Below are 12,446 nucleotides of genomic sequence, written 5' to 3' on the forward strand. Positions count from 1 at the left end.
TGATGCTCTTTAACCTTGGAATTGTTATAGTGTTCTTTTAAAATCAGGGGAAAATCTAAAATAAGGTGAATTCCATGTGGCATGACTGTCCTAATTTTTACTATATTACCTTATTAAAAATGTTTTAATAGTTTTTTACTCATTAGAATCATATCACTCTGGAGACTTCACTTTTTGAATAAATATTCTGCTAGATTTTAATTTTAATAGCTATATATTTATTTCTTTTTGTTAGTTTAATTTCTTTTAATATTTGTGTATTTTGTGACGTTTTATTCTTTGCTTATGTTTTAAAAATTCTTCTGTTATTTCTTTAATTGGTTTAAAGATACTTCTCTTCATCTATCTAATGATTCTCAAAAGTTCCTTGGGGTAGTAACAGGGCTATTTGTGTGGCTATTGACTCTTTTCTATGGTAAATTTTGAACTTGGAGATAATCTTTAAAGATGATTTATCTGTAGGAATTCTATTCTGCCTGAATTGAACATGCATCCTTCTAGACAAGTTTTGAGTTTACTACTGCCAGGCAACCCAGGAGTATTATGTATTTGGGACCACTGTGCAACTTGTTACTTTGGGCATCCCTAGACCATATGAGTAGTATAAATTTAGACCACAACCTGTTAAAATACAGGTCTGTATTTGTAAATTCTCAGGAGAGAATTTTTTCCACCCAGAGTCCAAAACAAGAAAAGTTCACATTCTTGGAATCTCACTGCTCTGATGGGTAATTAAATTAAAAAAAAATCCAACCTATGTATAGTTCTTTAAAGGTCTTGGCTTTATTCAGGGATTTCCTTTACAATATTCACCTCATATGAACCTAGGAGGAGGTTTTGCAATGGAATCACAAACGCCTTGGTTTGAGGACCTGTCAATCCCTCCTCCTCCAACACGCTCACCAGGGCAGCCCCAGTGTCAATTCCTTCTTTTTACTTTATTATTATTATTTTTTGTCCTCTGAGGATTGCTTTCCTTTTCTTGCATTCTCAGTATTACATTTAAAGAGATGTTGTTATATTTTATCCTACATTCTATGAGTTCTGTAACAGGCTAGTTTTCAGATTATTTATTCTACCATGTCACCAGAAATGGAAGTCTACTAGGTTTACATACTCAAAAGTTTCATTTGTGATATACAGGGAAAAAATACTCAATATCTATATTTTCCCTGTAGGAAATCTATATTTTCTTCAAAGAATACTGCCATGTTCCAAGACACTTGCAGATTTCGCTATGAATTTTGTTTGCTTTCCTTATATCTGGGCTTAACTTTTAAATACATTCTTCCTGTCTTCTTTCTTGTTTTCTAAGTTCACATAGCTATCATTTCAGAAGGAAAGGGTTCTTTTTGTAAAACTAGAAAAAAGCCACATCTAACTTGAAATCTATTTTATAGGAACATTTAAATTAATTCAGAATAAAAATAAGCTAAATGCTAAGTGAAATGCTAGTATGGAAAATTGTCTTTTTTAAATGTATCTTTTTTAAGAGCTTGAAATGTCTGGTGGAGAAGCATGATTCTTTCATGAAACAGTTTCATGAAGCACAGATGTTTTTCAGCCTCCCACAGGGATATATCCCACCACAGTGAGGACAGCAGATGCCTCTTCTCCCACTTTCGTATCTGGCTCTATTCCTCAGGAATCTATTTGTTTCAGTGATTAGCTTAAATAAGTTATTTCAGCACAGTGAACCTCAGCCTTTTCTTTTTTTTTTTTTTTTTTTTTTTTTTTTTTTTTTTTTTGCTGTACGCGGGCCCTTCACTGCCGTGGCCTCTCCCGTCGTGGAGCACAGGCTCCGGACGCGCAGGCTCAGCGGCCATGGCTCATGGGCCCAGCCGCTCTGCAGCATGTGGTATCTTCCCATACTGGGGCACGAGCCCGTGTTCCCTGCGTTGGCAGGTGGACTCTCAAACACTGTGCCCCCAGGGAAGCCCTCAGCCTTTTCTTGAAAGTAGATTTTATGAGATGAGGTAAGGAAGAAGTAGACCAGCTCATCTAAAAATGCTTGCAGCTCCAACTGCTAATTTTTTGGAGGTACCATTTTAAATTATGCTCACCGGAAAAGAAAACAAAAACAAAAACCTAAGGATTCAAATTCCTTTAGGAAAATAAAGTTAATATGGATTTAAATTTGTCAACTTTAAATTAAATTATGTATGAATCAACCATTTTATAACACATTCTCTATGTATGTCATTGATACTATGTCAACGTCAATAGGCAGGAACTGAATAATATGTGTATGTGTTAGTTTTTTATTGTTGCCATAACAAAGTATCACAAATTTAGTGGATTAAAACAATACAAATATATTACCTTACGTTTCTGAAGATTAGAAGCCCAACACAGATCTCAATGGGCTACAAGCCTGGCAATCAGGCTATGTTCCTTTCTGGAGTCTCTAGGAGAGAATCTGTTTCCTTGCTTTTACTGGTTTTCGGAGGACACTCACATTCCTTGACTCATGGCCCCTTCCTCTATCTTCAAAGCAGAAACTTTGCATCTGTCTCATTCTTTTTCTCCTGATATCTCCCTTTGACTGCATCCAGGAAAACCGAGAAAGGTTTTCATCTTTTAAGAACTCATGTGATTAGATTGGGCCCACTTTCATAATCCAGAATAATCTTCCCATCTCAAGGAATTTAATCACATCTGCAAAGTTCTTTTGCCATGTGAGGTAACATATTCCTAGGTTCTGTGATTGGGGCATGAACATCTTTGGGTGCCATCATTCTCTCTTACTACGGTGTATGTATTTAAAGCTTTGCTCTCAGCTATCTAAAAGTTTACCTAAGCAAATGAAATGGCAATGTAATCAATCCAGTTCAGTAATATCATCATGATACAAATTTAACTGAAATATATAGAGCCAGACTTAAAATGAAAATCATGTCAAATAAAAAGAATGAGTTGAATATTCAAGTATTTGTTGAGCACCTATAATGTGCCAAACATATTGGTTCTTAATCAAATAACATTAAATTGGGTTAGACATTATTAGACTTGGTGAGTGTCTAATGTTTACTGTACATCTAGGTTACAATCACTAAATCTAGTAATTATGTAAAAGTCTATATTTTAAAGCTTCTATTTATAAAACATATATTATAAATTTTCATACTATTCATTATAAATATTTTACAATATATGATGAAAAAGAAAAAAACTCTATTTGTAACTTCCTTTTTCTAAATATTAAGAATATTATAGTGAACACTGTTTTTATTTTAAGAAATAAAATACTGGGCTTCCCTGGTTGCACAGTGGTTAAGAATCTGCCTGCCAATCCAGGGAACACGGGTTCGAGCCCTGGTCCGGGAAGATCCTACATGCCACGGAGCAACTAAGCTCGTGTGCCACAACTACTGAGCCTGTGCTCTAGAGCACACGAGACACAACTACTGAGCCCACGTGCCACAACTACAGTTTACTTCTCTCTCTCTCATACAAATAACTATATCCTAATTATAGTAATCAATTTACATGCAGTAATCATTTTAGCTGTGATAATTATAATATATATCACCTGGATCTGTATTTGTTTTAAAAGGAAGAATCAATAATTCTCAAGTAGACAAAAGTGTGAAGCTGATTATGTGTTCAAGTAATGAGAGATTAGGCAGCGTTTTATTAAATGAACTGCTTGGAGATTTTGCAATTACATTTAATCTGCAATATAGAAGGTGCTTATAACAAATCTAAATTTAAACATCATATTCATTTTATCTTTGCAGCTCTGTTGTCATTTTCTGAGGGAATTCACCTGATATAGAGCCTTCATGTACCTCCTAATATCTCTATGTCAAATATTAGAGAATAAAAATGTGAAAGATACTCATTTTAGTAAAATGGTCAGTATAACTTACTTTTTCACTAATTTCTTTTAAAAATTAAGCAATTTGCCATTGTCTTTTAAACCACTTTAATTTAGTGGATAAGTGCTGAAGACATAAAAGGATTTCATTAGGAAACAATTTGTCAGCATCTTGGGGTATAGAAACATTGATACGTTCTCTTTTGAAGCAGTAGAATGAAGCATTAAAATTCCACACAATTAAAAGAAGTAAATAATATTTTGAGCAGATTTTAATTTTAACTGTAACATATAGCAACATAGTCAAGAATGAGTAAGGGAGGAGGTAAACTTGATGGATTAATCAGATTCAACAGTAATAAACTATGGTTGCTTCTCAAAGCTTGGTTTTAATAGGATGATTAGAGCCCTTGACAGAGGAATACGGTTTCAGAGAGAGATAAATAGGACCTCTAGGTAGTTTGGGGCTCATTGAGACTTATTTTTAAAATTATAGTCACTTTCGGAATTTATCTTTACCGAGATCCCTAAATAGTATCTTTGGTGGGAAGAAAGTGTCTTTTATATTCACTTATGAGGTAAAATATACCAGAGAAAGGACATTATCTCATTTCACAATGCTATATTTCTTTTAGAACACAAACATATAACATAAAGGTTTGTGTGGATCTCTCAGGGGTCCTTTCCACAATCTCACATGCAAACACTTTCTATAGTTAGCCCCATAGGCAAAGAAAAGCACTGTCTTTTTAATGTTTCCAAAGTAATTTGTCCGTACCTTTTATTGTACTTATCATACTGTCCTGTAATTCATGTTTGTATTTTTATCTGTCTTAGTATATTTTGAACTCCTTGGGGGCAGTGATTATGACATTAACTCCTATAATCTCTGCCTGTCCATCAATAAATGCCTGTGAAATATATGAATAATAACAGCATTTCTCACATATTGCGCTTTGCCTGAGCCATACATAGCAGGCTCTCAATTAATATTTATTGAATAACTGAAGCTGTAGTTGATCTTCAAAATGACTTGAAAGAGTAGTAAATATTCCTGAGTATAAGCAGTGTACTGTCCCTACAAATACCATGTGGAAATAAGGTCACTTAACTTTATATTTTCTATTGAGGCTCTCCCCCTGTCCCCACCTCAACTTGACCAGTAATACTCTGGTGCCTTATGAAGTACAAATGTGGATCTGTTTGAATTCCAAATCTGAGAAGTGATATTTGATCAGTCCACTATGGCCACTGCTGCTGGCTGCTGTCTAAGGCAGTTGCACACTCATCCTACACGGTCTGGAAGAGGACACAGACCAGTGCTAAGATTGTGTAGTGTAGGTCCAGATCTCAACACAAGCTCTTAGTGTTCTTCCAAAAATAAGCATACTACTTAGTGCTAATGAGCTCAGCTTTCCAAGCCTATATATTCTTGGGCTTCCAAGGAATCACTTATTGATTCAAATATATATCCTTTTGCCAGGGGACCAGCTGGTTCAAGAAACTCTCAATCAAGTTTAGTTTTTGCATCTATTACCTCATGGACCCAGATTTATTATCACCTTCACTATCCAGAAATCTACTACTAACAGTTGGCTTTTCAAAACACAGAGGACCTGATTAGACCTTTTTCATTAGACAATGATGTTTCTCACACATCCTTCAGAGGGAAGCTGCCTTCCGTGATTCTAGGAGGCCCCAAGAAAGTCCATCCTTTTTGATTCCAATGTTGCTTACACTTCTCAAATAAAAAAAGCTACTGTCATTGATTTCCCAATATTTCTTGTTAAAGAAAAAGAAAAGGAAACAATGCAGACTGTAAATTAATCCCAGGTGGGAGCGAGTGGCGTGACTCCTAACTATAGTCATGAAAAAAATGGTTGAGTATCTAATCCATTTGTGAAATTATGATTTCATAATGCACATTAGTATATACAAGGTTCTAAGAAGTCCTGAAGAAAATAGATTTAAATGTTTTACTCAGCTTCTTGAACCCATAAAATTATTTCTTGCTAAATTTGGAAATTTTTACATTATTATTTCTCCAAATATCTTTTCAGGCCTGCCCTCTTCTCTCCATGCAGAACTCTGATGATATCAACGTTAGATATTTTATTATAATCATACAAGCCTCTGAGGCTCTGTTCATTTTTTTTTCAGTTATTTTCTCTTTGTTGTTCAAATTGGGTAATTTTGATTTATCTGTTACCAAGTTCTCTGACTCTTTCCTCTCTCCCCTATGTTCTGGTGTTGAACCTATCCGTTGAGGGTTTTTTTCTGGTTATTTTTTCAGTTCCAGAGTTTCTGTTGGCTCTTTTTTATATCCTCTTTTTTTTTGGCTCTTTTTTATATTCTCTTTTTTTTTTTTCAGAGACTTTCTATTTTTTCAGTGTTCTAAGTGTGTTTGTTATTTCTTGTTGAAGGATTTTCATGATGGTTGCTTGGAAATTCTTTTCAGGTAATTCTAACAGCTCTGTCATTCTGATGTTGGTATCTGTTGATTGTCTTTTCTCATTCAGGTGGAGATTTTTCTGCTCCTTGGTATGACGAATGATTTTCAGTTGAAATCTGGACACTTTGCACATTATGTTATGACACTCTGGATTTTATTTACAATTTCTGTTTTAGCAAGCCTCATCTGACACCACTCGAGTGGGGAACGGAACACTGCCTTATTACTGCCAGGTGGTGTGAAAGTCCCAGTTTCCCACTCAGCCTCCACTGACACCCTGTGGGTGCAGGGGTTTATTACTGGGTGGGGTTAGGAGTCCCTTTTCTCCACTAGGCCTCTGCTGATACCACCCTAGTTGAGAGAGGCAGAGTTGCCTTACTACTACTCGATAAGTGGCCTTCACTAACACTGAGGGAGGCTGTCTTCCTTAGGGTTGTGCAGTGCTGAGAGACCTGACTTTTCACTATGTCTTCCTGACACCATCTACCCCAGTGGGGAGGGAGAGGGGCATCTTGTTACTGCCTGGTGTGGAGGGAATAAGTCTAGGTTTCCCACTCTGCCTCTGCTGACACCTGAGCAGTGGCGTGTAAGGGGTGATTCCTTGTTACTTCTAGGATGAGGTGGTAGTTCTGGCCTCTCCACTAATCTTCCACTGAGAGGGGTAAGAGTGACTCATTACTGCCCCCACACCATCTTCTCTGAAATCACTGTGGGAGGATAAAGAAGAAGGTGGAGGGGGATAGTGGCAGGGAAAGCAGTTAAAGCACCTGACAAAGGTGGAAAACCAGGGCCTCCACTAGGCTAGTGTATGTAGGGATGGAGCCACATTTTTTTCTGTGTACGGCTGAGTCAAAATGTTGCTGCCTAACAGTTTCTTTGTTGCTAGGCTGTCCCTTTCCAGGACCTTCGGTTACTGAGAGCAGGCGTTTGATGGGAATTTTTTGGTCTGTGCCTGTTGGTGTTTCCAGGTTACTGACTTCTCAAGTATACAGTCTGGATACATGAGGCAAAATGAAGACCCGGGGCCTCACAACCATGTCTTTCTTTAGGCTCTGAGGTCACTGATCTGCCCTCTCTCCAACTTTCGGACATTCCTTATGTTTGTTTGATATATGATGTTCAGTGCTTTGAGCTGTAGTTAGCAGAAAGAACAGGGAAAAGAACATCTACTTTATCTTTTGATTGTATCTTCTTTGCGATATAAGAAATGTTCAGTTCCAAAATCCATTAATACACTGTGGTTGCAACATGATGATATTATAATTATATTATTGCCTTTAATTCATTTCCTACAACACTTTTATAAAAGAAATGCTACCCCTTATCTATTATTTGGTTGCCTAGTGGTACAATTCATATAAGAAGAGCAAGATAAAGGCATGATTCTTTAGCTCTACTTACCAGTTTCTAAGATAGTGAGTTGATTCTGTCATCCTCAAAGAGAGACCAAGTAGATTATCTTCATATCATTATGAATTTATAGATTTAAATATATTTGATGTGTTTCATTTCATTATAATTCTTATCCTTATTGAAGCTCACATTATCCAATTTTGAGCCCCTCTTCAAGTTGGCTCCTGAGTTCTTTTGGCAAGATCTTAATAATCTTGACAGCTATTTGCTATTTGGTAAGATAAAATGTTCCAGGGTCACCTTGTATGTTTCCTGTTTTAGATCTTGAAACTGCCAGTATTCCAAGAGAGCCTCTTTTCTTTTAGTGGGTAATATTTTGAAACCATAATCTAGGTGCTAGGGATCTTCATTGCTACTGGTTGGGTCATTCTTATAGGTTTTTTCAGTGGACAGAGATACGAAACATGTGTGTATGTGTATACACTGACACATATATATTTAAAGATAAAACACTTCATAGATTTACACTGATACTTCAAATTCAGGACTATGAGTTTTTTTATATAATGTCTTCTGTATTTTATCTGTACCTTCTTTCTTTCAGATCTATTATCCTGGTTCTAAAAGACATAAGGTACGAAAAAAGTCAGAATAGTCTCTGATTATCATTTGCTTCTTCCCATATTACACCTTCAATCATTTCAGAATAATAATACATATACTACCATGACAAATATAATCATTGAAAAGAGTTAAAACTAGTTTTGGCTATGCTCCCTCGTTGTGCACTCTTTCAAAAATAGTTGTATTATATCTACATTGATATAGTACATAAATATACTTGCTACAGTCTCTTTGTTTTAGTCCTAATTTAGTCTTCATTCTATAATAATTATATGTTTAATGCTTTGTACTAGTGTCTATTTTTTGTCTCTCCAGTCATTTTGGTTGTCTGAAGCTTATTTGCCAATGGAATCTTGGATCACTCATGGAAACAATATTCCTAAGTTCTTTCATATTGATAACTACAGTTTATGTTTTTTATAGTTGTAAGTCAGTTTTACTGGATATAAAGTCACCATATACTCCATTTCCTTATGGCATAATTACTACTGAAAAGTCTTACGATAATACGTTACATTCCCTAATAATTCACTCTCTTAGATGTTTTAAGATTTTTTTCTCTTTTTTGGTTAATTCTAGTGCTGTTTAAAGAAAATATAATGGTGTTGGTCATTCGGGGTTGACAGTTTTCAGGCATGTGGTGTTGTGGTGTGTTCTTTCAATATGTAGTTTCAATATTTTTGTTCAGTTTGTATTTGTTCTGTTCTTCCGTTTGATTTTCTTCCTCAGTGAGTCCTATTATTTGTGTACTGGATCTTCTTTACTTGTTTTCAATAATTGACACTTTCTATTAAATCATTATCATCTCTTTTTTAAATTTCTTTTTTGTTTCTAAAGTTTTTCCTCCATTTGACCTTTATCTTTTTTCTTAAAATTTTTATTGGAGTATAGTTGATTTACAATGTTGTGTTACTTTCAGGTGTACAGCAAAGTTAATCAGTTATGCATATACATATATCCACTCTTTTTTAGATTCTTTTCCCATATAGGCCATTACAGAGTATTGAGTAGAGTTTCCCTGTGCTATACAGTAGGTCCTTATTAGTTACCTATTTTATAGAGAGTAGAGTGTATATGTCAATCCCAGTCTCCCGATTTATCCCTCCCCCCTCCCCCTTGCCCCCTGGTAACCATAAGTTTGTTTTCTACATCTGTAACTATTTCTGTTTTGTAGATAAGTTCCTGTGTACCTCTTTTTTTTTTTTAGATTCCATGTATGAGCAATATCATATTGTCTTTCTCTGACTTACTTCTATATTTTTCTGTTCTTTAAATTTAGAAGGAATGTTTTTTAAATGAATTCTTTTATTTCTATTTTTTCCTGAATTCTGTCACCTTATCTTTTTTTACAGTTTATAAGTCTGCTTTATATTGCTCTTTCATGTTTTGTACAATTTTCTTAATGTCTTTTAGTTCATTTTAAAATAGTAAGTTATATACTGTTAGTCCATTTTTATGAACTGTAGGAATGCTATTCTGCTCCTTATTTTCTTTTGTCTTATAATAACTTTCTTTTTTTTTTTTTTTTCTTGCGGTACGCGGGCTTCTCACTGTTGTGGCCTCTCCCGTTGCGGAGCACAGGCTCCGGACGCGCAGGCTCAGCCGCCATGGCTCACGGGCCCAGCCACTCTGCGGCATGTGGGATCTTCCCGGACCGGGGCACGAACCCGTGTCCCCCGCATCGGCAGGCAGACTCTCAACCACTGCGCCACCAGGGAAGCCCTATAATAACTTTCTATGAGGTTTACCTCAATAATATTTGATTGTTCATTCTTATGTAAAATTATTAGATTTCTTGAACTTTTAGATGGGGGCAGTATACAGGGTAGCTCATGGGAGCTACCTTCACAAGTAGCTCTAACTTCACAAAGCTCCCTTTTCTGTTGTTGCGTTCAAAAAATGATGGCTTCCTTTCTGAGATATCATGGTGTTCTTTCTATTCCCCACTTTATCTGGACTTTCTTTTGCCTTCGTCACTATTGTCCCTATCCCACTCAATTTTGATTCCACTCCCAGAAGTTTTGTCTCAGTTTAGAGCCTTGTCTTGGAAGGGACCCCTGATTGGTCATTTTCAAAAGTTTGTCAGGCTACATTGCTGCAGTCCCTTCAATCACAAATGCTGGCCTCTCACACTCACTTGTAGAGTGGACTAAACCCTTATCAACTTCAGCTGCTCTCTCAACTTTTTGTTTACTGTGCTTTCCAGTGAATACTACTTGGCTATTTTGGGGTTCCCCTGTTCTCAGATCCATCAACCACCCTATTGCTTCTTCTGCTTCTTCCTACACAGACCTTGATAACATGATGGTCTTATAATTGTTGGTGATTTTTCCTGAACCACTTTTATTCTGAGAATCATGGGAATACCTTGTCACCTGATTCAGTTGTAAATGTTGTCCCTGTTTTTTTGGTTTTGCAATCTACGTGCTCTGTCTGTTTTTCTATGGGGATTCTGGAAAATCAAATTCAAAAACTGCTACCACCACCATCTTTCCAGCATCGACCTCTGTTATACTTACTCTGGGCTCACAGGTGGAGAAATATTATCTTGTTTTGGCTTCACAATAACCTTATGGGGCAAGTATTATTGTTATCTCTATATTTTAGATGAAGTAACTGAGGTTGAGTGATTTAAACAACACAGCAAATAAATGGTGGAGCAAGGACTCAACTTAGGTCTGGTCAACATGAAATCCCATGCTTTTGATTTTAAAGAGACAGCTTCTCTACTACTGTAAATAGAGATCTAGTTTGGGGTAGAACTTGGGAGAAATAACTTATGTTTCTCATTAATTAATTTATGCATACATCAAACATGTAATGAATACATCATATGCTAGATATTAGGCTTGGCCCTGGAAATGTAAAAGTGAGAAATAGTGGTGGAGCCCCTGTTAACAAGAAGCAATAGAAATCATTAAATCAGAGATGACATTGGCCACATAAAAGTTGTACCAATGTTCATTTGCAGGAATAACTAAATATTTTGCACACCAGCTTAGATCTGTTTGCAAAGATGAACATACTGCGTACACCAAGGTGAAATTTGTTGAAGTTTAGAGTCTTTTCAAATTATCAAGTTTGCCAAGACTGTGTTCTTGTTAATTAGTTTCACAATGTGATATGTTAACAGAATGGTTTGTATTTTATGAAAAGTAATTTTGAACAAATATTACCTAGTGCTTTTAGCAGCCAAACAGTAATTGGAACAGTGTATCTTCTGTTAACTTTCTCCTTACCTATATGGATTGTGATTTATTTCAAAGATTAAAGAAAAGTTGCTATGACTACCACTGTTTTGAATTATCCTTTTACAAATGGAAAGCTGCAGGTTAAATCAATAATATACATATTTTTTAAAAAAACTTTATGCTATAAATTCTGCTAAAATTCAGATTATAATCTTGGCTTTTCTCGCCCCTTCTTTGAGAAAAAGAGGTGGGGGTGGGTAATGCCAGTGCATTAAAGTTGTGTTCCTGTGAAGTGATAACTGTAGCTGATGGAATTAGAAAAACCTCATTCTCCTCAGGACCTGAAAATCTGCAGGAAGGCTGACAAAACTGCTTTAACAAGACTGCTTTCAGGGAAATATAAAGAAATAAGCCTGTTAGGGTCATCTTCCCTTCTCCTTGGCTGTAGGTGTAATGTTCCTTTCTGGTGATTAGTCTGACTTCATTTATACTCATATTTATTATTAATGTCAAGAATAAAATTTTCTGTTACTGTTCTTATTCAGTGTATACTGATCCTCTGCAACATTTGGCCAATTATTGTACTGTGCTTTTTACTTTAGTTTTTATTACTGAAGCTAGCAGTAGTATTCTATGTCTATAACTACCTCCTCTTTATTTAAGGATTTTTGATTTAGGATATAAGTTTAAATTTAACTATTCTTTAACTACTGGAGACTCACCTCAAAGATATTAACCCTTATTAAACAGAGAAAAAATATGAACTAAAGCTGTTGAAAGTCCCAGAGTATATTGTAAGTTTATATGAGGTAAAGTAAAATTACAAACAGATGAGCTTTTGAAATGCTGTAATTTTAACAAATGTCCACGAGGGGAAAAATGTAGGAGAAAAAGCTTTTGTATAATGGACTATGAGATCTATATTTATACCATAGGTATATTTTGATGTAGTAGATGGTATCTTGTCTAACTTTAATGCTTATATTGTGAGCAAAAACACTGCATT

The 12,446-nt window shown here is 35.6% G+C and overlaps 1 protein-coding gene across 8 annotated transcripts in view; it reads left to right on the plus strand.

The window, feature by feature from the left end:
* PCDH11X (protocadherin 11 X-linked) overlaps positions 1-12,446 on the plus strand; it is a gene marked incomplete at both ends in the record, with an annotated part of 706,845 nt that overhangs the window by 139,080 nt on the left and 555,319 nt on the right. The gene's annotated exons all lie outside the window — the stretch shown is intronic.

The sequence above is a fragment of the Grampus griseus genome (genome assembly GCF_964374135.1).
Source record: "Grampus griseus genome assembly, chromosome: X".
Lineage (NCBI taxonomy): Eukaryota > Metazoa > Chordata > Mammalia > Artiodactyla > Delphinidae > Grampus > Grampus griseus.